The following is a 27,975-nucleotide window of genomic DNA, read 5'->3' on the forward strand; positions in this document are numbered from 1 at the left end:
AGATTTTTACCTTACTAACACCAATCGAGCGAGCCCGTGCCTTCCATAATAAATTTCATGTTAATGCCAAAAAACTAGCAAACCATTTCCATGTTTCTAGAGCAGATGCACAAGATATCGTGCGACTATGTGACTCCTGTGCCACATACAAACCTGCCATACCGATGGGAGTAAACCCTCGAGGTTTGATCCCTGGTGATGTTTGGCAGATAGACATCACACATATACAGGAGTTTGAGACTCTTAAATATGTTCATGTTTCCACAGACACCTGTTCTCACGTCATATTTGCAACAGCAGAAACAGGTAAAAAAGTGTCTAATGTGATCAATCATTGCCTGGCAGCTTGGGCCACATGGGGCAAACCAAAAATATTAAAAACTGATAATGGACCAGCCTATATAGGCAAAGCCTTCAATGAGTTCTACAAAATGATAGAGGTTCAATTAAAACATGATATCCCATACAATCCCCAAGGTCAAAAAATCATTGAGAGGGCTCATAAAAGCCTCAAAAAAATTTTACAAAAACAAAAAGGGGGAGTAGGCCAAGGCCTGGCCCCAAAGGCACGATTATCCATGGCACTATTCACACACAATTTTTTAAATTTAAATAATGATAATCGCTCCCCAGCTGTGGAGCACTGCAACCCTTCCCCCAACCATAAAGGGTGGGTGAAGTGGAAAGATGTCCTGACAGGACAATGGATGGGCCCGGATCCGGTAATCAGCTGGAACCGAGGCGCGGTTTGTGTTTTCCCACAGGAACCGGGACGAGAACCACTGTGGATACCGGAGAGACTGACACGGGCAACAAAGCCCTCGACTAAAGATCAGACCTGCCCTACCGGAGATCCATCACAGACCAACCAATAAGATAAATAAAAATAGCGGTAGCCCAAAATGGACAAAAAGATCCTCAGGCATATGCATGGCTCGCTCGCCTAGCCTACGACCGAGTCTAGGGACGGTGAGCTTCCCACACTCCTCCTCTAAAAAATTATGATATAGCAGGGTAGATGAGTCAATGACGGGTAAGAGCGTGCCTCCCCAGCATGACTCGACCTAAGCCAGGCCCTACCCCATCCTGCACGTAAGCCGCTGGACTGTTAGATGCTGCCCAGGTCTAAATTTCTCTCCGAGGGGATTTCTTTACGGAGAGGAAATGAGTGCAAGCTTGTGTGCATCCAGGTTCCGTCCAGTTTGTGCCTGGCCCTAGAAAAAGGACGAGGGCCTCAGGGCCTTGACAGACCATGGGACGGCCGACCAGGGTCTAAGCCAAGGACCTACGGTGGGCCTACGCATAGGGCATAAGCCTCTGCACCCAGTCCAAAAAGGGCTACGATGCGCACATTCATAAAAAATAAAAAAGGGGGAGATGTTGGGAGCCGCAGCCCCGAGCCCGGTCGCCTCACTTGGCGGACGTGAGGCCTGTAGTAAAGAGTGAGGCCTGAGGTAGATTACCCCTCCCATCAAATATGTTAGTTTCCTGCTTACCGCGTAAACAACCCGCTCAACAATATAGTCTGCCTGGCAACTGATGATGTTAGCCAATCAGCTTGCCTTGCTTACTTTAACATGATTGGACACTGTACCCGTATATATACCGGTGCCACCCCTGGGCGGAAGAAAAAGCCAGATAGAAGCCCGAAAGTAGAAGCCCAAAAGGAGCCGCGGAGAGCGGACCGGTAGAGGCTTTGGGGCAGGCTGAAGCACAAAAGGAGCCGCGGGGAGCAGACCAAAGGAGGCTTCAGCTGGGAAAACCCAGGGCAGGCTGTACGGAGAAGAAAAATAAAAAAAAAAGGTTGTCCACTACCAGACTGTGTCGTGTGTCCTTCCTGCCGGCCGGGAGCGGACATCGACAGGCAGCAATGGTTAACATATCAATTAAGTCAGAATTCCAGGGATTTACAATTCTTTACAGAGGGGAGCATTGATTAACATATCAATTAGGTCACCCAGAAAAAATGACGCATAAAGAACAGTATGGCGGCATTACAGGTACTTTAGTCATATAACAGGCATAACACAAACAAAACGAAGCTCTTTTTGCTAGTGTAGCGCAGTTTGCTTCTCTATTGTGCCAGGATACTCTAACATGGTGCCTTGAGACTCAGATGGCAGAGTGTGTTAGCTCCTGGGAGTCACTACCAGTTTGAGCTACCCTGCCCATGAACCACCTTTTTTTCCCTCAGGGGCTGTTTACTTGCTGCATACAACAGCACCTTCCTCATGCATCACAGGTAAGCTGCTATCTGAGGTTTTCTGTTTACATTCCTAACACTGTGTCAGAAAACCTATCTGTTGCTGTCCCTGGACAGAGAGAACAGTTTTCACACTCCTTAGGCCAAACAGCCTGAGGCAAAACTGTTATTTTTGTTCCTTGGGACCCCACCCTGCATTCTTTGGTGAGGGCTGATGAGAAGGGTGTTGAGACCTTCAAAACAGGTGAGGACTTCTTTTGATAGGTGTGATCCAGAACAGCTTCCACGTTCTTTGGGGAGGGGAACTAAAGCTCTTACTTCCCAAGGTGAAGTTATTCTCTCAGCTTACTTATAATTCTGTCATGGGGACCATTTCCTGATCCCCAAAAAACACACTGATAGAATTCTGGTGCAGCTGAAAAGATAGTAAGTATGAAATACAAATGACCTTTATTTTTAAGAATGTGGGGAGAGACTCCCTGACCCTCTGGGGCCTGGCATTGTCTCTGGGGGCTGGCATTCTCTCCAACAGACACGTGGTGTAGGGGCATATGTGTAGCTTAGGTTTGGGGTGGTGCCTAAGGGGCATTAGTGATGCACAGGTAGCCCATTGGTATATATTTTGCACCACAAGTGAATTCCTAGGGGCAGGGAAGATAGAGCCCCTTGGTTCTGCCTCCTAGCCTCCTCCCAGCTACAGTGTCTGGCCTAGGGCAAGATCCTTTCATTCCAGGGCTGAGGATTTAGAGCAGCGGCATAAGCACCTGCCTTGCAAGCAGGCGGTCGTGAGTTTGATCCCTAGTACCGATAAAAAGTTAAAAAAAAAAAGATCCTTTCTTTCCCATCTTTCGATTATTAGGAAAAAGGGCAAAGATTTTCTTTCTTTTACTGTTTCCTGCTGGAAGGGGGCACTGTACTGGGGTTTAGGGGAGTTGATGGGATCACGGTTGTTGCCCATGTAGAAGCTGGTGCCCAAAGTGTTTTAGCCAGGACAACTTTCTCACTGGTGAATGCCTGTATGTTAGACTGGAAAAACAAAGAGACAAGGTGTTATGAGGAGGCATGGCACTATCATATTTAAGGACCCAGGTGAGGTAAAAGGAAAGGTGCCTTTGATTTAGATATGTCATTTTATCAGGACTATGTTGAGGTAGGATCATTGCCACGGTAAGGTAGAATTATGAAAAATAAGTGTGGGGTTATGAGAGGTGATTATTCTCCCATCTGAAAGGGTAAGAGTTAAGAGGGTAGGTAGGTAAGACTTGTCTCTGGTCCAGGAGTTGAACTGGAAAAAATAGGGGGAGTGGGGAAGGCCATGGCTGTACCAGCATAGGGAAGGTAAGAGCCTAGGCATTCAGGGATGTCACATTTAACCAAACAGCTGAGGGTAGAAAGACTAAGACAGTTGTCACATAGAACATTATGAAGATGACCTTACGCATGATGTGGGAATCTTTAGGAAAGACTGTTAAGAGTCCTGCTGTAAAAGTGATCATTAATAGAATCTAAGAGATTAGGAACCAAGTTGGATAACAAAACATGGCTTAGCCTCTGAACTGTGGCTGTGAGGCCTTCGTGAAACAGAGATGGGTGGGTGACAGAAGATGAGATGACCACTCAGAATGACCAGATTTAGGGCTGGGAGGGCACCGCTTAGCCTGAGTGATGTGAAACCAGGATGGCAGTCTAGCAACTTTGACCACTGTTGAGGTTGCCAAGAAGACCAGGTATGGGCCATTCTAACTTGGTTGTAGTCCTTGGGATGATTTGCTGTAACAGGACTTTAGTAAGTATATCAGCAGTTTTCCTGGTTATGGGAAAGGCTTTTATTTATCCTGAAAAAGTATAAACAAAATAAGAAGACAAAAGTTATCTGTCAGTCTTGACCAGGGTTGTCTGAGAAATTGGTGAATAAGAAAGGAAGGAGGTGGGGCTGGGGATTTAGCTCAGTGGCATAAGCACCTGCCTTGCAAGCAGGCAGTTGTGAGTTCGATCCCTGGTACCGATTAAAAAAAAAAAAAAAAAAGGAAAAAGACAAGAAAGGAAGGAGGTGATATGTATCTCTGAGGAGAGGTTTACTAGCAATAACAGGTATAAGCTGTTGAGGCCTCAGTGTCTGGGTCAGTCTGCATAAACACAAGGGAATAAAAAGCACTTTTTAAGATTTAGAACTGTAAAGTGAGTAGTGGAGGGAGGGTTTGGCACCACTGGGTGGATTGGGAAGAAGCAGTCTGGAACCTGCATGAAATAGGCCCTGTTTGTAAATGGCATAGGTTGGCCATCAATATCCCCTATAAAGACTGAGGATTTAGTATAGCGGTCTGAAAACTCAGGAAGAATCCTATATTTCCACAAGTATAGAGAATGTTTTACCTGAGACTTTTAGTGGGACTTGGGACTCTAAGAAGGATACTTTAAAGTGGGCTGTGGGCCCTGAACCCCGTCAGTCTTCAGCAGCAAGTTTAAGCAGATCTGTCAGTGATGAATCTGGCAGTGTTGGCATTTCCTGTGAGGGCTTACCCACTCTCTGGTGTCTAGGACAGTCCAGTAGCCCTGGGGTAAGATCTCAAAGGAATGCCAGGATGGGGCACTCTCTTGCCCAATGTCCTTTTGCGGCATTTGAGGCATGGTCCATGGAGGGGGCCCAGGCAGCTCCACCTTGTGTCAGTTTACCTGTCTCAGAACTCCAAGTGTCACTGCTATCTCTGTTGTTGAAAACACGAAAAGCCATATTAAGGTCACCCTGTGGGGTTTGAGGGCCAAGTTTTGCCTTTTGTGTTAGGCTCTGGTCTGCAGTAGAAGGTATCTGTAGCAATTAATTAAGTATGCAGGAGTCAAATAATATAATCAACAGGGTATTTATGATTTTAGTAAAGGCTTCTCATAAGGAGGACAAGGTCCAGTGAATTTTAGGAACTGACATGTCATTTATGTCATGTATAAGTATCTCTTTATGTTATTAAAATGTCTAATGCCATCTGATTTTTGGAGGATGGCCTGTTTTATTAATTTTCTCTTTCTATTTAGGAGAGAGATCAGCTATGGTGTCATTTAATATCAGTTGAATATAGTTAATTATGGCTTGGTGGAGGGTAGAGCCAGGGCAGGCAGACAGGCTGGGAAAGGTTTAAGTCTGGCTTCTGCCACAGTGTTGGTCTTGTTTTGCATGCATCATATAACCTCTTTTGGGGAAAGATCTAGTGGTTTCCAGCAAAACAAATTTATAATTACCTCTTATTTTTAGTTGTTAAACATGTAGAAGATTGGTAACAGTATGGTATAATATAAGCAGTAAGCTTAACATAGAACATTAAATGGTTATCAACCAGGAGTTGTTTTAACATTTGAACACTGAAGAAGTTTGTGAAACATCTCTAAGCATATGTCTGAATCTCAAAGAAAACATTTGTCATGGCTGGAACACTAGAAAAAAGCAGCAGAAACAATCGTAATTATATATTTGAAAGCATGAATACACTATCAGATCAGCAACAATAAATTGTCTGCTGCGACCTGTTGTGTCTGTCTCTGCGCTAGCAGTCGGAGCTGTGTTTGCTGTCAGAGCCATGTTTGTGCTTGGGGGCAGGGGCTGGGACTGCTCCAGCATGCGGTGTGTAGGGCGGGATGGAACACGGAGGGTGGGCAGAGCATGCAGAGTACAGAGGGTGCAGGGCAGGCGGAGCACCCAGGGTGGGAGCAGCGCATGCAGAGAGGCAGGCAGGGCACAGAGTGGTGGGTGGGGCATGCAGGGCACAGCATGGAGGTAGGACTGGTCAGGAGAGGCGCGGAGCGCAGGTGGAGCATTTAGGGTGGGGGGCAGTGTACGCAGAGTGGGTGCACAGCAGGGCATGGCACAGAGCTGGGACCCGGGCAGAGCTGGGGTGTGGCATGGAGCTGGGACCTGGCATGGAGCTGGGGCACCGTGTGAGGCCCCAAGAACATCCCAACACTGTTGGGGTGCACTTCTCCCATCCTGGCGGGAAAGCGGCATGTGGTGGGTGGGGAAGCGGAGAGGAAAGAGAGGACACTGAGAAAGCTTTGAAAGGCTGTCCTCAGTGTGGGGAGGGGGAGGGATCCTGGAGGAGCGGGAAAGGACACATCCTTAAAACAAAGGCCCAAAGATAGAGAGTTTTGTAAACTTGTCGTCAGTGTGATAAGCTATAAATAGATATGTTTTTGGGGGGACAGGAAGTGGTCCCCAAGATAAAATCTGGTGTGGGGCCTGGCCCACAGAGTCACAGTCAGGTGAGGCAATGGACTGTGGCCTAACCAGGTTAGATTGTCACCTTTACCTCGTAGAGGAACAGTAATTGGTAATTTAGTTCCAAAGCTTGTGATATTTGGCCATCACCAACAACACGAGTGGATTTCCCATGGATTTCAGTAATGGCTCTGCCCATGAGAGCTTAAAAGCTCTAAAGGATGTGAGAGTTTTCCAGTGTGGGGCCCAGCCCATGGAGGAAGGCTCTGTCTTGGGCTGTCTAAGGATGTGAGAGCGTCACCCGAGTCCAGGGAATGGGGAGAAAACCCTCATGGGGCCTGGCCCAGCACTGAGTAATCTCCGGAGGTTGCTCACCTGTGGTAAATGAACTAGACCAGTGTGGTTTGCAAAACAGCAGTGACAAGTTTAGCAGCTCCCGAGTGTTGAGAAGTGAGGAATTAATCCAGGATGCAGTCCAGTTTGTGAATTGGCAGGGGACTTGGAATGGGGATTCCAGAAGTCATTCCCCTGCCGATCTGAGTCATGGCACCATATGATAGAATTCTGGCGTGGCTGAAAAGATAAGAAGTATGAAATATAAATGACCTTTATTTTAAGAATGTGGGGAGAGATCCCCTGACCTACCGGGGTCCAGCATTCTTCCCAGGGTCTGGCATTCTCTCCGACAGACACGTGGTGTGGGGGCATACATGTAGCTTAGGTTTGGGGTGGTGCCTGAGGGGCATTAGTGATGCACAGGTAGCCCATTGGTATTCATTTTGCACCACAGGTAAATTCCTAGGGGTGGGGAAGATAGAGCCCCTTGGTTCTGCCTCCTAGCCTCCTCCCAGCTACAGTGTCTGGCCTAGAGCAAGATTCTTTCACACACCTCTGGAGTGCCTGGTTCATAACCTTGGTGCTCTTGGCCTCAAGAAGGCTGTAAAAACCAAAAAGCAGATATTTTATTTATACTTTTGTCACAATGGCAGCAAGTTGGCAGAAACCCTTCATATTTAGGCCTTTTTCATTTTAAGGATGTGTCCTTCTCCCACTCTATCTTGTATGATGGCCCAAATACTTTTGGCTCACTCTGCTCCACCAGGAACTCTCCCTCCATCCCCACCAGACCCCTTAGATGATGCAGCTCCTGTATTTAAGACTCCTCCCCCATCTTTAAGACCAAGCTCTGCAGCTTTCTCAGCCAGAGGTTTCTGTGCCCCCTGTGGCATCCTCTCCCACTTCCTTACCCCAGTGGCCTTTAATCCTTCCCTTACTTCCTCTCCCCGGTCTCAGATTTCTTGATTCCCTCATCTGAGCAATCTATTCCATCAGATGGCTCTTCTTCTTTGTCCCCTACTCCTGTGTCTCCATTTTCCCTGCTGGCCCTGCATACTCAGTCGTGTGCATTTCAGCCGCCTAGCAGGCCACATGGTATTTGACTATCATCTTGTGATCCCATACCACATGGTCTTCAACAGCCATCTTGCTGCAGGTCATGTGGAGTATAGCTACCATCTTGCAGTCCTCCTCTACGTGACAATGTGCCACCATCTTGTAACAGGTCACAGGGTAAATGGCTGCCATCTTGCAGTCCCTCATCAGCAGCCATTTTGTTGTGAGTCTCATGGTAATCAGTTGCCATCTTGTGCTTCCCTGTCACATGGTGGTCAGTCACCCCGTAGTTGCCCACAGACTCCTGCTGGGCAGTTGGCTGCTCAGTGGCCATCTACACTTTTCACTCCACAGCCTTCTCAGCCTCAGCCCCTATAACCCCTTTAGCAATAGGCAGGTCCTGAGGGACTAGTTCATATTCATGTTTTTTCCCCTTATCTTAGAGTAACCATAAATTAGGTTCCTTTTCTGCTATTCTTATTTCAAGAGATATCTATTAATTAATCTACAAAAAGGTTCACACTGGTCTATTTATTATAGTTCAAATTGGCCAAATATATTTGAGTGTACTCTGATTTTGTAAGATGTTTGTCAGTTTGTATATCTGTTGTCTATTTGTCAAGTCTGTTTATACTGTCCAGATTGTCTATCCATGTTTTACCATTTGTCCACTCTGTAAACAGCTGTTCCTTTTCATTTGAGCTCAACAATCTTTTTTCCTTCTTCTTTTGCAATTCAGATCATTTAATCAAAGTTTATTTAGTTACAGATTTAAAAGGTACACTTCTACCTCAGTTGCCACCTGGTCAAAATGATGCTAAAACTGGTTAAACAAAATCCCTTGGGATGAGGAGAGATTGGACAAGACTTCAATTGATGAATAAGAAAGTGGCCACCTGGTAACTTTAACGAGCTCTTATTCATTAATTGGAGGTCCTAATAATCTCCATAGCCTTATGGGAGACACCTCAACTAAAGTTCATATGGCTAAGACAATTCATTGTTGCTGATCTTATGGTATATTCATGCCTTCAAATATAAAATTTGGATTATGATGACAAAAATTTTCTTTCAGATCCAGACACCTGCCATTTTCTTGTGCTCTAGCCAGGAGATCCAAGGCAAACCAACATGAGGTCACCAGTCAAATAATAATTTTTAAACAAAAATCTATGTAATGTATATGTTATACGTAGAGATGCTTAAATAGTGAGCAGTCCAAATAATGTCACAAATTTCTTCAATGCACAAATGTTAACACATCCATGGTTAATAGAAAATAGTAGTTCCATTTAATGCTATACACTAGCAAAAAGAGCTTCATTATGTTTGTATTATGCCAAAGTACCTTAACACCACCTACTGTTCTGTATGCGGGTCCCCCCCCCCCGCCTTGTGGCCTAATTGATATGTTAATCAATGTTCCCCTCTGTAAAGAATTGTAAATCCGGGGGCTGGGGATTTAGCTCAGCAGCATAAGCGCCTGCCTTGCAAACAGGCAGTCGTGAGTTTGATCCCTGGTACTGATAAAAAGGAAAAAGACAAAAAAAAAAAAAAAAAAAAAAAAAAAAACAAACCTTAAAAAAAAAAAAAAGAATTGTAAATCCCTGGGAACCTAACCTAATTGATATGTTAACCATTGTTGCCTTCTACAAATAACAGGTGTGGTGCTAAAATAAGCTGACAAAATATTGTTAATTACTGCTAGACTACTCTGTCCTCTGCTAAGGAAAACATTTCCTTAGCAGATTTCCTGATCCATGCCCATAACCTCTTACTTTGTAAACTGTGATAGCTACAAAAGGGCTAAAAAATTTCAAGGGGACACACAGCTTTTGCAAACTCCAACTGCACTGTGTTGCTGGGCCCAGGATAAAATAAATCATTGCTACTTTTTAAAAACATGTTTTGCCCCATTTTTGGACTCGAGATTGGGGACTATGGGGGGCTTGTTTGTGGATCACAATTTCTATGTTAACCATACTGCCTCTACTGCACTGTGCTGTTATAAATCTTTTGGATGTTTGACAACTAAAATTAAGAGATAATTATAAATTCCTTTTATATTCCTTTTTACTGAGATCCACCAGGTCTTTTACAGAAAAAGGTTATATGATGTATATTGAGGCCATAATTAACTATATTCAACTGGCCTAAAGTGACACTACAGCTGATCTCTCTCCTAAGTAAAAAGGTAAAAGTAATAAAACAAGCCATCCTTCAAAATCAGATGACAGTAGACATCCTAACAGCACAGGAGGTACTTACACAACTGCAAAACCTAAATGTGTGTATGACAAATGAATACATGGGTGTTTCTAAAATTCCCTAGACCTTACCCTTATCCCCCTTATGGGAAGCCATTGCTAAAATTATACTCATAAATATCTTGTTATATTATTTGGCTCCTGCATACTTAATTGATTCTTTGCCTTTGTCTCCTTTAGACTTAAAACTGTACACCTGCCAAAGATACAAATGCCTGCTATCTACTGAGGGCCACTAGTTAAAAGCTCTGCAGAGTATCCCTGACTGCCTTTCAATGACTTCAACCCCCTTCAGCCTGAAGAAGCCAGATCAGTCATCACCCATTACCCCTCGTGGCAGTTTGGGTTACTTCTTCAGAGGAAAAAAGGCAGCTAGGTCAGTTAAAAATATTATAGGCAATCAGATAAGGCTGGGGCCTCAAAGTAGCCAGTACAGAGAACCAGATGTCTTGTGACCATGGAGGAGACAAATACTTCCTGCTGTGGGCCAGATCCCAAGACAAAAGGCTAATTGGCCCTCGAACCCCACAGGGAGACCTTCAGAGATAAAAAGAAAAAAGAAAAAAACCCAATCTTATCTTTTAGCAATGACACTTGGAGTTCTGAGACAAACGGAGACAAGGTGGAGCTGCCCAAGCCCCTCCCAGACCATGCTTCAAGTGCAAGGAAAAGGATGCTGGGCAAGAGAATGCCTCTTCCGCAATCTCAAGGGCCATTGGGAGAGTGACTGTCCTAGCCGCCAGAGAGTGGGTAAGCCATCTCTAAATGCTTGCCCTCACAGGAGATCTCTTCACCACTGCATTCATCACTGGCTGATCTACTTGGACTTGCTGCTGAAGACTGATGGGGCTCAGGACCCACAGCCCCCATTAAGGCATCCTTCTGAGAGCCCCGAGTCTCACTGGAGGTCTCAGACAAGACATTCTCTGTACTTGTAGACACAGAGGCCATATAGTGTTCTTCCTGAGTTTTCAGCCCATTATATTAAATCCTTAGTCTCTGTAGTGGGTGTTGACAGCCAACCTACGCAGCTTCTTCAAACAGGACCCATTCCATGCAGGTTCCAAACTCTCTTCTTCACCTATAGCTTTCTGGTAATTCCAACATGTCCCGCACCCCTTTTAGGTAGGGATCTTCTCCAAAAGCTTAACTTCCCCTTTACCTTCTTCCTCCCCACAGCTCTCATCCTCCAGACATCATCACAGTGTGCAGCAAAGCCATCCCTTCCCCTCTCTTCTTCTCTGGTCAACCCCATAGTTTGGGATACCTCCAACCCCACCACCCATGCCATGCCTATTTTAATTAATCTCAGGGATCCTTAAATTTTTCCTTGCATTCCCCTATAGTTCTTAAACATTTACAGGGACTTAAACTCATAATCAAATGTCTTTTCAACAATGTTTTTCTTAAACTTGCCCATTCACCCTGCAATACTCCCATTTCTCCTGGTATTCAAGCCTAATGGGTCATATCATCTGATACAAGTCCTTGGGGTAATCAATGATGCTGTTACCCCAATTCACCCAATGGTGCCAAACCCTTGTACTATGTTCTCTCATATCCTTCCCTCCACCACTCACTTCATAGTCCTAGATTGTAAAGATGCCTTTTTTTTTTTTACCATACCCCCTACACCCTGATGTCAGGATTCCTTTGTGTTTATGTAGGCTGACCCAGACATCCTCAGGTCTCAACAGTTTACACCTTATCATCTCTATCTTAAAACCTCTCCTAAGAGACACATACCATCCCCTTCCTTTCCTACTCATCAATTTTGCAGACATACCCCTAATCAGGACTGGCAGGTAGATTTTACACTCACACCCAGCCACAAAACTCTCAAATATCTTCTTACCTTTATTTGTACTTTTTTCAGGATAGAAAAAAGCCTTTCCCACAACCAGGGAGACTGCTGATATAGTTACTAAAGTCTTGTTACAAAAAAGCATTCCAAGGTTTTGTCTACCTAAGAGTATCCAGTCAGGTAATGGTCCAGCCTTAATCTCAGCTCTCTCAACAGGAATACAACTAAAATGGAGTGTCCCTTACCTGTCTTCCTCAGAACTTCAATGGTGGTCAAGGTTGCTGGACTGCCATTCTGGTTCCACATCACTCAAGTGAAGCGGTGCCCTTCTAACCCTAATCCCCCGACTCTAAACATTCTGAGTGGTCTTCTCATTTCCTATCTCCTGTCTCCATCTCACCAAGACCCCACTGCCACGATTTTCAGGCTAGATCATGTTTTGTTATCCTATTTGGTTCCTGATCCCTTACAGTCTATTAGTTAAGTTTTTCACTGTATTATCTTAGTTCTCTCCACCCTCAGCTGTTTAGTTAAACATGAGACTAAAATCTGTCTCCCTTATAGTGACACAGTCACAGCCCTCCCTACCCCTACTCTGTCATTTCCCAGACATGATTCAACTGTCAGGCCTTGTATTTCTCATGCTTCTTATTCTTTCCAGCTCAACTCCTGGAGCAAAGACAAAGTCCTACCTACACTCTTAACTTTTACCCTTTTAAATGGGGGAATAATTACCTGTCATACCTCTACCCCTCTGAACTCTGTGCTTATTTTTCAGATTCTTCCTCACCATGGCCTGATGGGACGACACATTTGGATTAAGGACATTTTTCCTTCTACCTTTCCTGGGTCCTTTAATTATGATAATGACCTGTCTCCTCATAGCACCTTGGGTTTTTATTTCTCCAATCTAGGATGCAAATGTTCACTAATGATTAATTCCTTGTCCTGGCTGAAACACCTGGTGCCAGCTTCTACATGGGCATCAACTGTCATCCCGTCAACCCCCTAGACCTCAGCACGTTGCCCCTGTTCAGCAGGAAGCAGTAAGAGACAGCCTTCGCCCTTTTCCTCACAATACAAAGATGGGAGTGAAAGGCTCTTGCCCTAGTACAAATTACTGTACAATTATGGTGGTGGTCTAACATGGCAGAAGGCCAAAGCAGGAACACCTACCACTTCCTATTTCTTCTTCAGCCCTAATTGCAACACTCCTTCCTGTTTGCATGCACAGAGAATTCCAGTCGGTTCTTCACACGTCATCAATATCCGCCCCATGCGCCACTTCAATCAGAGGTCATATAACCCTCTGCCTCTTTGTATTTGGTCAAAGGAGACAGCCCAGCCGCCACGGGTTGTGTGCTCCTTTCCATGTGCTCAACTCAATAAACCTGATCATTTTGTACTTTTGCTTCTCTATTGCACCAGAATACTCTAACAATGGCGAAACATACATACTACAAAATTTACAGTTTTAACCATTTATAAATCATTGTGCAGCTGCCACCTCCCACCCTCTTCAGAACTTTGTCATTCTTCCTGGAAACTCTGTCACATTACATGATGTCTATCCATTGCTTCTTTATATGTGTTTACATTTTTTGTTGTTTTTGAGACAAGATATCTTTGGGTAGTGCAGGCTGGCCTTGAACTCAACTGTGGAGCGCAAGCTGGCCTCGAGCTCATGGGAATCTTCCTGCCTCAGATCCTGAATGCTAGAATGAGAGGCATGTACTACCATGCCCAGCTGTACTTGTTTAAAGTGAGTTTCTATAATAAAATCTTAGACTTTCAAAAACATGTTATATTTTCATTTTGCTATTAAAGATTGTTTCTGCCTACCCTACTGTGCTTGCAAGATTATTTTTTCTGTATAATTTCTGTCTTGGAAAACTCATCTTGGTGTCTTACAGATGAATCAGCCTAGAAAGGAAGTTGCAATGCCAGTTTTTTGAGGTTTTCAGGCAGCTTTCCAAAAGATGCCAAGAAAAGCTATTAAGAATAGACCTAATAAACTAGTGCAGGCACTGTGGAAATCAGTATTAAGATTTGTCAAAATCCTGGAAGTAGAAATTCCATTAGACCCAGCTATTTCCCTTCTAGGTATATTCCCCAAAGAGTTAACGACATCATATTACAGTGATCCATGCATGCCCATGTTTATAGCAGCATAATGCATGATAACTAAATCTTAGAAGCAGCCTGTATGTTTATCAGTGGATGAATGAACGAAGAATTTGTGGTATTTACACTCAGTAGAGTACTACTCTGTCATAAAGATAAACTTGAATCACTCATAGGGAAACGGGTGCACCTTGAGACCATACTTTTAAGTGAACAATCAAACACCTAGGTTTAAATAGTGTGGGAGGCTGCCAGGCCTCCTTCTCCTGAGAAGTGAACTGTACTTAGCACAGTGTGAAATAGAAAAGTTGAAGTCGAGGTTACTGCCTGGATCAGCAGTTCCTGGGGGGAAAATTCAATAGCAGAACACATGAGTCCCCCAGTTAGAGCTGACTCCATTAATACGTGAAATGTTAACTACCGAATGCTGAAGTATATTACAGTAATAACAGTAATATCAAATCCTAACAGTCATTAAGCTTTTGGTATGTGCCAAACAACATTCTGGGCTTTTAACTCATATTATCTCACTTAATCCTGGCAAACCCTTTCAGTGAGCTGCTGTTATTTCTACAGCTAAAAAAGCTGAGACACAGAGATTAAGGGCCAGGTAGTAAGAAGTGGTAAAGTGAGGATCCCATTCAGATGTGCCTGACTCAAGTGCCAAGCCAGGCGTTTGTCATCGTTGTTAGGACAGCCATTACCACACCATGACATCATCCAGGGCGTTTTATTTTCATCTGGAATTAGAAAGAGTTCATTTGCACGATTACCTTTTATCTTTCATTGAAAGGAAAACGAAAAGGGATCCGTGTATTAAAAAAAGCATTCACAGAAGGGGATGTGAAGTTCTACAACACCTCTGTTTCTTGCCACCAGGTCTCTCACTGGTGTGCATGCCACTGTGTTTGTGTTTTCCCAGGCCACCGCTCGATTCCTCCCTGTGACTTTCCTGAGGAAGCCACTATGCTAAGCTCCACAGGGACCCGCTGCCTAATCCTACATCTTCCATGTTGGGCTTGAGAATCAGTCCAGTGGGGAAATTCAGTGGTGTTTGACAGTCGGCCTGCTTGTTTGGTGACATTTGGCACAGTTTTTATTTTCTTAAGCGTGCATCAAAGAGAAATGCTATTGTAGTGCATCGGTTTAAATTATTTATTTTTAAAAACCTGTTGCACATTCTTTTTTTTTTAAATTTTATTTAAGGAGAAAAAAAAGCAGAGAAAGGGTACAAGTTATACAGATTTACAGAAAAAAAACAGTAGGAAATCACTAGTTAATGGATTACATATTGTCATCTTAGAAATAATTGTTCAAGTCACAAAATTAAAGCTTGTAAAGTGGAAATTCCAACAATGATACTGCAAACAGTTCTGTTCAATGATCCAATAAAACTCAGTGATATCATTTTCTATCTTATACACTTAAATATACATGCAGTTATATAGTTTAGAGCACTTTCTTTTCCTCTCTTTTGTACCATGACTATTACACATTTTGGGTTTCATTGCTCCCACGGTTCTTATTACTTTTTTGGAAGAGAGTAAAACCAAATGTGACATAACAGAACAGAATCGGTCAAGTCAAAAGGGTGGACATAATAGATAATGTAAAAAACATAATACAAGGTGATCAACAATGGTTACCATAATGCCTCCCGCTATCTCTAATAGAATTGCCTATATCATTAGTTATAATAAAATTGAACAAAACAGTAAAGAACAAAACCGACAAAGCCAAACCATTGGAGACATTGTAGGTCTTCAAAAGTAGATAAAAGTCAACGAGAATGGGCGTCATAATGAATCTCATTATCTTCACAGCTATTGCCTAAACTTTCGAACCTGATACTATCCAGCAAAACAGAATAGGGGAACATCAGTCAAAAACAAGATGGTGAGAGTAATACAGGGCTTTAAATCGAGATAATGGAAAGTCAAAGTAAAACGCGTTGCACATTCTAGCACTGGGGAAGGAGGAGGATTTTCTCAGACCAAGAGTGGTCACAATGACCAGGAGGGCTGTTCTCACTAGAGACACCAGGGGGCGCCCATGGGTGAGAAGCCCAATTAGCTGTGACAAGGAACAACTGACCAATAGGAAGGGTCCAGATGCGCGGTGGGGACCCAAGTCTTTTAGGGTGGTGACAGTGCAGCGCGTGCAAGAATGCTGATTCTCTGGAGTCAGATAGGCGAGCTTCATCAGCCCTACAGCAGCAAGACCCTAAATCTTCTGGAGAAAGGAGGGTGGCTGGGTTTGTTTCTATGTTCGTACCATAAATATAAAAAACTTTATTTATATTTTTCTGAGGCTTTCAGCCACCTTGAGTATCTGGCGAAAGCCTTTCTTTGTCTTAAACTGTATACACAAAGATTAATGTTGTCGGTGTGGCATAAAAGCTGGTCTTGTGGGAATATTTTATCAACTAAGTACACAGAAAGGCTGTATAATAAAATTCCGGCTCTTTAGCTTTTATGGTGTGCTGCCTGGTACCAAGTATTTTGTTTTTTATCTCCCTTCATGTAGCTAATACTTGTAAAGCCAGCAATGATTTTATCTGACATTCAAAATATCAATGTAAAATCCTCTAAGCCTTGTAAAGAAAATTGCTGTTTTTCTTCCTAGTGAGGAACTCCCAAAGATAGCCATGGACAGACAATTTGCATTCACATTGTCGCTAAACCTGGCTTCCTTGTTTTGGAAAATGATGACAGAGCACATCCTTTTCGTGTGAACTTTTGCTACTGGGGATCAAACCCAGGGCCTTGAGCATGCTGAGTTACTCTGTAGCACCAGCCACACCTCCAAACCTCTCCCTTAGTTCTGAATTTGCCCCATATGGTAAATAATGCCCACCGGCTTGGGGGATGGCTACTGGTGCAAAAGCCTCTGTGACAGTACCTAAGGAGTTTTGAATAATTTTGAAACGGGATGGGCCAGCCGTGCCTATCCATCTGCATTTTTATTGTACTCAGAACCTAGCAATCTTAGCGTCAGAGATATCCAAAACTCGCTTGAGAAATATATTCGAGGAAGTCAGAGTGCACCATGGCACCTATAAAATATTTAGAGATTGAAATTGCAATCCAGTCCCTCCCCGGAAGCCATCAATATTTTGGGAGGTGGTTGCTGGGGCCGGAAGCAGGGCCTTGTGTGCTACGGTGGAGTCTCGCTGCGCTCACGCGCCGGGGGCTGGCTTCTGTGAACCCTGGAGCACAGTGTGTGGGGTGGGCGGGTGGTGAGGTTTCCTGAATGCCCTTGAGACTGCGGGCAGCTTCCTCCGGAGAACTGGGACAGCCAACTTGCTAACCCATTTTAGGAACTGGTGGGATCCTTCAGCTGGCAGGTGCTACGCACACCTGCATACTGGTGGCGTGATGGATGGGTGGTGCCAGCTCCTGCCTCTGCCTGTGTCGGGGTGGGAGAGCTGTTAATAAGAACGAATGAAGTCATGGGTGGGTTTATGGTTTATTATAGTAAATATTTCTGATTCACAGATAGAAAATAAGTGTGTGAACTTTTGGCCAAGGCATAGTCATGATTTTAGTAAAAGGTCTTATTTCTGATGATTTTGGGAATGATAAGCAACTGCAAATTTGACTGTAATTTTCAGTTAGTTAATTTGGAATTCCTTCACCAGCAAGTGATATATAAGAAACTGGAGAGTTTATTTCTTTTTCATAATAAAAGTGGTCATGAAGAGTAAGGAACTAAACTGGCACCGGTGGTACACACCTATAATCCCTGCCACTCAGGGGCTGAGGCAGGATGACTGAAAGTTTGAGCCCAGACTGGACAGCTTAGTGATAGCCTATCTTAAAGTAAAAAAGGGTTGGGGGTGTAGCTTATGTTAAGAGCCCTGGCTTAGCAAGTGCGAGGTCCTGGAGTCAATCCCCAGTACCACCCTCCCCCTAAAAGAGGAAGGAACTGATCTTAATGTAGATGCTGGAGCACCAGAGGGAGGCTGTTGGCCACTTAAAGTAAGATGGATGATCACAGCCCCAAATTGAGAAAGTAATAAATCACCTAATTTATTTTTTTGAATGAATAGAAATGTTCAGGATATATGGCAGAATTTTTATTTCTTAAGCATGCATCAAAGTGCATAAAAGAAGCATAAAAACTCCCAGAATAAGAACTAATCCTGCCTTATAAACTGGACTCAGAACTCCAGTTCACACTCCCCTGAGCTCACCACTTCTTTGTAGTTTTTAAGGAAACATGGGGTATGTTCTTTACAAATAACTATGCATTGAGTTTGTTTTTCATTAAACAATAGACCCTATACCTTCCGTTCATAAACATATAAATATGTCACTTGTCGATGTCCGCTCCCGGCCGGCAGGAAGGACACACGACAAAGTCTGGTAGTGGACAACCTTTTCTTTTTATTTTCCTTCTCCGTACAGCCTGCCCTGGGATCGCTCCCAGCCGAAGCCTCCTCTGGTCCGCTCCCCGCGGCTCCTTCCGGGCTTCGCTCCGAAGCCTCTACCGGTCCGCTCTCCGCGGCTCCTTCTGGGCTTCTACTTCCGGGCTTCTTCTTCCCCCCCAGGGGTGGCACCAGTATATATACGGATACAGTGTCCAATCATGTTAAAGTAAGCAAGGCAAGCTGATTGGCTAACATCATCAGTTGCCAGGCAGACTATATTGTTGAGCGGGTTGCTTACGCGGTAAGCAGGAAACTAACGTGCTCGATGGGAGGGGTAATCTACCTCAGGCTTTGCTCTTTACTACAGGCCTCACGTCCGCCAAGTGAGGCGACCGGGCTCGGGGCTGCGGCTCCCAACATCTCCCCCTTTTTTATTTTTTATGAATGTGCGCATCGTAGCCCTTCCTGGACTGGGTGCAGAGGCTTATGCCCTATGCGTAGGCCCACCGTAGGTCCTTGGCTTAGACCCTGGTCGGCCGTCCCATGGTCTGCCAAGGCCCTGAGGCCCTCGTCCTTTTTCTAGGGCCAGGCACAAACTGGACGGAACCTGGATGCACACAAGCTTGCACTCATTTCCTCTCCGTAAAGAAATCCCCTCGGAGAGAAATTTAGACCTGGGCAGCATCTAACAGTCCAGCGGCTTACGTGCAGGATGGGGTAGGGCCTGGCTTAGGTCGAGTCGCACCGGGGGAGTACGCTCTTACCCGTCATTGACTCACCTACCCTGCTGTGTATTGTCACCTTATGGAGGAGAATGAGGGATGCCCGCCATATCTAGACTCGGTCGTGGGCCAATTGAGCAAGCCATGCATATGCCTGAGGATCTTCTTGTCCATTTCAGGCTACCGCTATTTCTATTCATCTTATTGGTTGGTCTGTGATGGATCTCCAGTAGGGCAGGTCTGATCTTTAGTCGAGGGCTTTGTTGCCCGTGTCAGTCTCTCCGGTATCCACAGTGGTTCTCGTCCCGGTTCCTGTGGGAAAACACAAACCGCGCCTCGGTTCCAGCTGACCACTGGATCCGGGCCCATCCATTGTCCTGTCAGGACATCTTTCCACTTCACCCACCCTTTATGGTTGGGGGAAGGGTTGCAGTGCTCCACGGCTGGGGAGCAATTATCATTATTTAAATTTAAAAAATTGTGTGTGAATAGTGCCATGGATAATCGTGCCTTTGGGGCCAGGCCTTGGCCTACTCCCCCTTTTTGTTTTTGTAAAATTTTTTTGAGGCTTTTATGAGCCCTCTCAATGATTCCTTGACCTTGGGGATTGTATGGGATACCATGTTTTAATTGAACCTCCATTATTTTGTAGAACTCATTGAAGGCTTTGTCTATATAGGCTGGTCCATTATCAGTTTTTAATATTTTTGGTTTGCCCCATGCGGCCCAAGCCGCCAGGCAATGATTGATCACATTAGACACTTTTTTACCTGTTTCTGCTGGTGCGAATATGACGTGAGAACAGGTGTCTGTGGAAACATGAACATATTTAAGAGTCCCAAACTCCTGTATATGTGTGATGTCCATCTGCCAAACATCACCAGGGATCAAACCTCGAGGGTTTACTCCCATCGGTATGGCAGGTTTGTATGTGGCACAGGAGTCACATAGTCGCACGATATCTCGTGCATCTGCTCTAGAAACATGGAAATGGTTTGCTAGTGTCCTGGCATTAACATGAAACTTATCATGGAAGGCACGGGCTCGCTCGATTGGTGTTAGTAAGGTAAAAATCCATAACGGGTGAGTGGCAGTATCAGCAGCTGCATTCCCCTGTGCCATAGGCCCTGGCAGGGATGTATGTGCTCTTATGTGGGTGGTGAAGACCTTATGGTGTCTGTTTTGAAGCAATGTCTGGATAGACAGGAACAGTCCAGCCACTGTGGAAGTGGATCTAATTAAACTGGCAGTCTCAAGCACTTGCATAGCATTGACCACATACCTAGAATCGGAGACAATATTAATGGCTTCTGAGAACCGTTCAAGAATCATTTTAACGATCTGCAGTTTTACCACCTGAGGCTGATCAGGTTTAAATTGTATGGTAACCGGGGGCTTGCCTAGGATCACATAGGCGCCTATCCCCGTCTTGGAGCCATCTGTGTATATTGTAGTTGCTGGGACTAATGGCTCAGAGGCAGTAACCTTTGGAAAAATTATAGGGTGCTGAGTGACAAATGACAAGATAGGGTCTTTAGGGTATTGATTGTTTATATCCCCATGGAAAACACATCTCAGAATGGCCCATGTATCTATGCAGGCAGCCAGGGTCTTGATCTGGCTGGCGGTATAGGGTACTCGGATGGCTTGTGGTCCTGAGCCAAAATGTTGGACAGCTCTATCATGTGCTTCAAGGGCCAATGAAGCGACTGCCTCCGGGTAATGCTCTATGACTTTTGCAGGTGAGACCTTAGGGTGTATCCACAGTAGTGGTCCTTTCTGCCAAATCACCGCTGTAGGCTGTAGACTAGTCTGTAGCAAACAGACATCAAAGGGTCGCCCTGGTTCAATTCTGTGTAAGGTAGCCCCACCTAAGGCTTTTTCCACTCTCTGTAAGGCAGCTCTTGCCTCAGGAGTGAGCCTCCTGTGGGAGGCTATATCTGGGTCTCCCTTCAGAAGGTCGAACAGGGGTTTGAGATCTGAATTTGGTATATGTAAATATGGCCTAATCCAATTAATGTCTCCCAATAGCTTTTGCATGTCATTTAGGGTCCTAACGCCATCCGTCCTAATGGTGACCTTCTGCATAAGTCTGGAGGCGACACTGAGGTCCACACCTGCTGACCCAGGGGTGGCCCTTGTTGAAGGCTGCCATCCTGAGCTGTCCTGTCTCTGGGGCGGGGGCCCGCCTGTGAAGGGGGCCCCCTCTGGCCGTTTTTTGGCCCTCTAGCATCTCGTCCACAAATATGGTTGCCCTGAGCATCAAAGACCGACCTACACTCCTCAGCTTTGTGTGATCCCCTCTTGCATCGCCCACAAACATATGGTTCTTCATTCCTAGGGCGAGGCCTAGCATCTGCATTGTTTGGGCAATGACGTTTAATGTGTCCTGGCTCCCCGCAGGCAAAACACCCTTTAGCCTTACATTCCCCTTCTAACCCGCGAGGTCCCCTCTGCTGTACAGCCGCAGCCAGGAGAGCAGCCACTCCCGAGTTGGAGAGCGGCCCCCCTATCTCTCTGCATATCCTAATCCAGGCGTTGAGGTCCTTGTTCTTATGAGGAGCTATCGCTGTCTTGCACTCCTTTGTACATTGCTCAAAAATCAGCTGTCTTACCAGCGGTTGAGCCACTCCCGGATCAGAGAATATCTTATCGGCAGCATCTTGCATTCGGGCCACAAAGTCAACAAATGGCTCTGTGGTACCCTGAATTATTTTTGAAAGACACAAGGAGGCTGTTCCGGCACCACTTACTTGTTTCCAGGCGCGGAGCCCTATGGCATTGATTTGTTCATAGACAGCGCCGGGGAACTGGGTCTGGTCATCAGCGTGCCGACCTTCTCCCATAAGCATTTCCTTGTTCCACCCCCGGTTTCCCCGACTGGCGTTTCTCTCAGCCTGCTCTGCAGAGAACTCTGCGTACCAGGCTCGCCAATCCAGGTAACTACCCGAGGGCAGACACGCCTTTGCCAGCTGAATCCAGTCCGCGGGGGTGAGGGGCCCAGAAGACAGGTTCTCCAGCATGGCAATGGTGTAAGGCGCAGTCGGCCCAAAGGTTGTAACTGCATTTTTAAGTTCTCTAATCTGCTTTATCTCAAAAGGCTCCCATACATTGCGTCCCTGGCCCATAGCTACTTGTACAGGAAATATCCCGTAGGGGCCACTATCTATCCCAGGTGGATGTACCTCATGAGACAAGCGTCCCCCCTGCCAAAGCCGCCTGTAAAAATACCGACCCGCCGGCGGCGGAGCATAAGACGGCGGCCATGATTGGGCGGAAAATGGGGGCCCGTGCATCACTTCCTGTTCTGGCGAAGGGGAAGGGAGCTCCCAGGCGGCCGCCTCGCGGCGAGGGATCGCCTCCGGGAACAGCCCCCAAGGTGGGGCGGAAGGCTTCGCCTCCCTCTCGCGCCGGGGAGCGCTCAGGAGCTCTCTACTCCTCCGCAGACCAAGTTGAGCGGAGCGCAATTCACGGCGCAACGCTGGGAAAGAACCCTGCGACTCCTTATCGAGCGACTTAGGCTCCTGACAGCTGGTCTCTTTGGCCTCCTTGCCATTTAACTTTCCCTCGTCCTCGGAGTCAGACGACTCTGAGGCTAGAGCCCCATCCTCCTCCTTAGCATCCTTGTTCCCCTTGACGGACCCCTCTCGGGAGCTCCCTGACTGGGCCTGCTCAGATACCCTGCGTACTTTTGTAAGCTCTTGAGAGCTTTCTCCACAACCACCCTCGCTCTTAGTGTTGCTACCTAGCATGTTTCCCATCTTTTAATATGTTACTCACCGCGTGAGGCCCAAGGAATCCGCCACTTACTTGTGAGCCTGAGGGGAGTCTAAAAGCCCTGTAGGTGCGCGCCACCCAGAGCCCAGGCTTATCCCCAACTCACCTGTCTCGCAGCTCTGTACTGGAGCGTTGTCCACTTCCACGTCTCGGGGGTGATCAGTCCCCGTGCGGGCCTCCAAATGTCGATGTCCGCTCCCGGCCGGCAGGAAGGACACACGACAAAGTCTGGTAGTGGACAACCTTTTCTTTTTATTTTCCTTCTCCGTACAGCCTGCCCTGGGATCGCTCCCAGCCGAAGCCTCCTCTGGTCCGCTCCCCGCGGCTCCTTCCGGGCTTCGCTCCGAAGCCTCTACCGGTCCGCTCTCCGCGGCTCCTTCTGGGCTTCTACTTCCGGGCTTCTTCTTCCCCCCCAGGGGTGGCACCAGTATATATACGGATACAGTGTCCAATCATGTTAAAGTAAGCAAGGCAAGCTGATTGGCTAACATCATCAGTTGCCAGGCAGACTATATTGTTGAGCGGGTTGCTTACGCGGTAAGCAGGAAACTAACGTGCTCGATGGGAGGGGTAATCTACCTCAGGCTTTGCTCTTTACTACAGGCCTCACGTCCGCCAAGTGAGGCGACCGGGCTCGGGGCTGCGGCTCCCAACAGTCACTCATTTCAATATCTGTATAAGCTCTTTATTTTGGTTGGTTTGACTGTGCTGCCAGAGATTGAAACCCGGTCCTTGTACATGCTGGGTGAGGGAGCCCTGCAGTGTTCTGTTGCATGAATGGTCCGTTTTAGCCAACCCCCTTTTAAGGAATAAGTTGCTAGTTTCCAATCTTTCAGAAATCCCAAATTAAATTGTGGTGTATACAACATATGTAAGACCCAGCTTTTCTTATTTTCTTTTGTCTGGTAGGTTTTTGCTCATTCTTTTATTTCCAACATTTTCTAAAGCATTTGATTTTGGATGTGTTTCTGGTAATACCTAAGCAGTGATTGTGTATTTCTAGCAGTTGCTATAAATCTATTTTATTAAATTTTAAATTTAAATTTTAAATTTTATTTAAAATAAATAAATTTATCTCAAATAAATCTTGAATTTTTATTTTTTTAATTAAATTTTTTTTTTTTTTTTTTTTTTTTTTTTTTTTTTTTTGTGACATGGTCTCTCTGTGTAGTTCAGGTTGACCTTGAATTTACTCTGTAGGCCAGCCTGGTCTTGAACTCCTGGTGATTCTTCTGTCTCAGCTTCCTGAGAGCTGGGATTATAGGTATGTACCATGCTGGGCTTATAATGTCCATGTTAGATACAGAAACTCCTGTCACTTAGTTGATTAAATGAAGACTTACTGTGGGGGTAATGCCTTTTGGGCAGATTGCCAATTGAGAATAATCTTGTGTGGCCCATTTTGACTCTCACACTACAAAACTCCTGAACAATATGATACCTCACCCTTTCCAAAATAAGGTATTGGAGATGTTGATGAGAATGGTGTTAAGCCAGGTCAAGATTGGGTTTATCAAGTACAGAATTCTGTTTTCAAAATATTTAGGACAAGCACAGTTTAAAATTAATTGGGCCAATTATACTTTTGTTTAGTTTTTTTTAAAACTTTTTTTCTTAATTATGAAATATACATAGTTCATAAACAATTTCCAGGCAGTTTTATTTCCCTTTTTATAAACTTCCTAAGAAAAAAAAACAAGTAACACAAGCCATACTTTTCACAGTCTATGAAAGTGTCCATAAAATCAGTTCTCTGGGTACTACACTGCCTGCTCTATCCTTGCTGGTGCCCGCCCAGTGCTCAGTCTCTGAGCCTCTTTGGCTGGCTCCTCCCACTTGGCTCCCCTCAGGGGAGGCATGCCCCCACTTGGCCCACACTCCACAGAATGTCAGTGGGCCTGGAGGGTCTTCCAGTGTCCTGTTTCAGGTGAACACCTTGGTACCATCACTGAGCAAATATGGTTGGTTGTGAGCTGGTGCTTTGTAGACCTCTGCCCAGGACCACACTATTTCATTCCTTTTATATCTGAAAAATATTCTGTTGCTAGGAAATATACTTTGTCCTCTATATCTGTGGTTTATGCTGCCATGAGTTAACCTACCATGCATGGAAAATATTTGAAAAAATGTGCTGTACTGAATTGTATTCCCTAAGCAATACAGTGCAGCTATTTATATAGCATTACATCATAGTGGGTATTATAAATCACCTAGAGAAGACTGAAGCTGAATCTAGTTTTTTAAGAAGTCTTTTTTTCTGTAGCAAAATCAGAGAGAAAATAAAGAATGAGGAAGCCATGATGAGCTGAGCTGTGGGAAGAGCTTAGAGGTAGTTCGTGTGCTCAGTGTGCAGAAGACCCTGGGTTCCACTCCCAGTACACACACACACACACACACACACACACACACACACACACACACCTGCATGCACACATGAGCATGTAGAGCAAGTCATGGGATGGAGAAACAGTGGAACTAAAGCAGAATGGTAGAGAAGTCTCCATGAGGAAAGGTTAGCAGCCTTAGAAACAACTGCTTCCTGTGTTCCGGCAGAGGCTCCGCCAGCTGGGGAGACCCAGCAAGGAAATCACGCAGCCGCCCATGCGGCCTGCTGGCTGGGGAGCACCGACAGGGAAGCTGCCGCCACCCCTCACCCATGAGCAATCAGACTACACAGGCTGAGATGACTATAACTGAATTAGGGAAGCAACCTGACATTTGTGTTGTTTGATTGCCCTTGCAAGCCTGAGGCTGTTAGTCTGAGCAACTGGAGGATAGCCATCTGTAATATAGTAACAATCGTGGATTGTCGTCGTCTTCTTCTTCTTCTTCTTCTTCTTCTTCTTCTTTTTTTTGTCTTTTTCCTTTTTATCGGTACCGGGATCGAACTCACGACTGCCTGCTTGTAAGGCAGGCGCTTATGCCGCTGAACTAAATCTCCAGCCCCAGGATTGTGGATTTTCCTACTATCCTATCAGTGTTTTGTTTTATTTTACTGTTATGTTTTATTATCTTTAAAATGTTAAAAAAAATTAGAAAAGAAAACAGCTGAGCAGAGATGGGGGCTTGAGGAAAAGGGTGATTGTTAGATGTGCTGACTTGACAGAAGAGTTTCGAAACAACCACTGCTAAGTGTGTATTACATCTAATGTAGCACTTGGAAGAAAACATAAGGTAAGAAGACAGCAAACGGTGCTACCAACTATAGAAAATAGAAAATGGTGTAAGAGAGAGAAAAGTGTAATCCTAGCACAAAAAGTTCATGGCACAAACGCTCTGGAAGTGGATGAGAGCAGGTGCTCATCACGTAAACACTATTTATATCACCTGTGCTTACATTCCAGCTCTGTCACCTGTACCAGCTGTGAGGCACAGAGCTGAGCGCCTCCACACTTAGTGTCCTCATTTCCAGAATAGGGTACTAATGGCAACCACTCACCTCGTGAGGCTGTGCTGAGAGTGAAGGGAGGTGATTCGTGTGAAGAGTTTATTAGTTTAATTAAGTAAAATTTACTAAGCACCTACTGGGTATCAGGCATTGTGGTGAGTGCTTGTAATAATTTTTTTCTTTTCTTTTTTCCTTTCTTTCTTCCTTCCTACCTTTCTTTCTTTCTTTCTTTCTTTCTTTCTTTCTTTCTTTTCTTCTCTCTCTCTTTTTTTTTTGGAGGCCACAGGAAGCAGGGACCTTTGAGCAAAGCCCTGACAAACACAAAGGGGTTATCCATGCTGCTCTGTGGAGAAGGCCACCGCAAGGACAGGCCGGTGTAGAGGGCCACAGGTGGGGGAATTCTAGCACATTCAAGAAAGAGCATGGACACTTGTGTGACTGAAACAGAATGAGAGAGGGGATGGGAGAAAAGTGTTGCAGGATGAGTTGGGTCCCCAAACCACTGCAAAGGTTCCTCAGAATGTGACTGCTGCATTTTGATCTGGACTGTTCCCCAAAGGCCTGCATGTTGAGGCTTGGTCCCCAGCCCTGGTGCTGTGGGAGGCAGTGGACCCTTAGGAGGTGGCACCTGGTGGGAAGATGGCAGGTCTTTGGGGTGGTACTCTGTCTTGGTAACTTTTCTCTCAATGCTGAGACAAAATACCAGAGCTCAAAATTAAGGAAGGAAAGGTTTATTTAGCTCACAGTCTGTGGAGGTTTTGGTTCCTAATCGGCTGGCTTCAAAGCAGGGTGGCACGGCACAGGAGCAACACTTCTAGGCAGCAGAAGACAGCAAAGCAGTAGCCTTCCTTTTGCAAAGATGAGGATGTTTACAAGGTAAAGATCCTGGCTACTTACTGAGTGGTTTAGTTAAACTTCTAAACTCAAGTTGATACACTGTATCAACCAGAACATGCTCTTGAAGAGGATATTGGGGTCCTGGTCATTTCCTTTTTTTCCTCTGTCACCTCCTAGTCCATGACAAGGGAATGTTTGCTCTTTCTCAGGCTCTCACCATTGCTGTCCTGCAGCCTCCCAGAGGCCTCACAGCACTGGATCCACCTTACCACGGACCGAGAGCTCTAGAACTATGAGCCTCATCAGTCTGTTCACTTCCAAGGTGACTGTCTCAGGTACTTAAGTAATGGAAAAAGACACATTAACTTACTTGAAGACAGGATTTACTTTATTTATTTATTTATTGTCTTTTTGAGACATGTTTTGGCTATGCAGTTTAGGCTGGCCTTGAGCTCCTATGTAGCTGAAGCTGGCCTCTGACTCACAGCAGTCCTCCTGCCTCAGCCTCCCGACTGCTGGGATTATAAGTGTGCTGCCGTGCCCCACTGAAGACAGGAAATTTTTTTTGGTACTGGGGATTGAACTCACGACCTTGTGCTTGCCAGGCAGGCTCTTGTGCAGCTGATAAATTCCCAGACCCTTGAAGACAGGGTTTTAAAGTAAAGATAACTGAGGTGAAATGAAGTCCTTTAATAGGGAGGGAGTACCTAGAAGAAGGGAAAGTTTAGACATCATGCCTACAGAGTTGAGGTGAAGACACTTGCGGAGAAGATTCATCTACACACCAAGGAAAGAGGCCTAAAGTAGGTCCTTCTTTCACAGCCACAGAAGGGGTTAAGACTGCTAACACCTTGAAAAGGTGCTGATCTTGAGTGTCAATGATCCTGG

General features: G+C 45.3%; 1 long non-coding RNA gene across 1 annotated transcript; it reads left to right on the forward strand.

The window, feature by feature from the left end:
* The first annotated feature begins 10,137 nt into the window (after positions 1-10,137).
* LOC134473110 (uncharacterized) lies at positions 10,138-13,713 on the forward strand. Its single transcript, XR_010043222.1, has 2 exons — positions 10,138-10,813; positions 12,646-13,713. It is a non-coding gene; the product is annotated as an uncharacterized LOC134473110 (long non-coding RNA).
* The last annotated feature ends 14,262 nt before the right edge of the window (positions 13,714-27,975 follow it).

This window comes from Cavia porcellus, unplaced genomic scaffold (genome assembly GCF_034190915.1).
Source record: "Cavia porcellus strain 051 isolate PalLab524CR breed Dunkin Hartley unplaced genomic scaffold, mCavPor4.1 scaffold_26, whole genome shotgun sequence".
Taxonomy (NCBI): domain Eukaryota; kingdom Metazoa; phylum Chordata; class Mammalia; order Rodentia; family Caviidae; genus Cavia; species Cavia porcellus.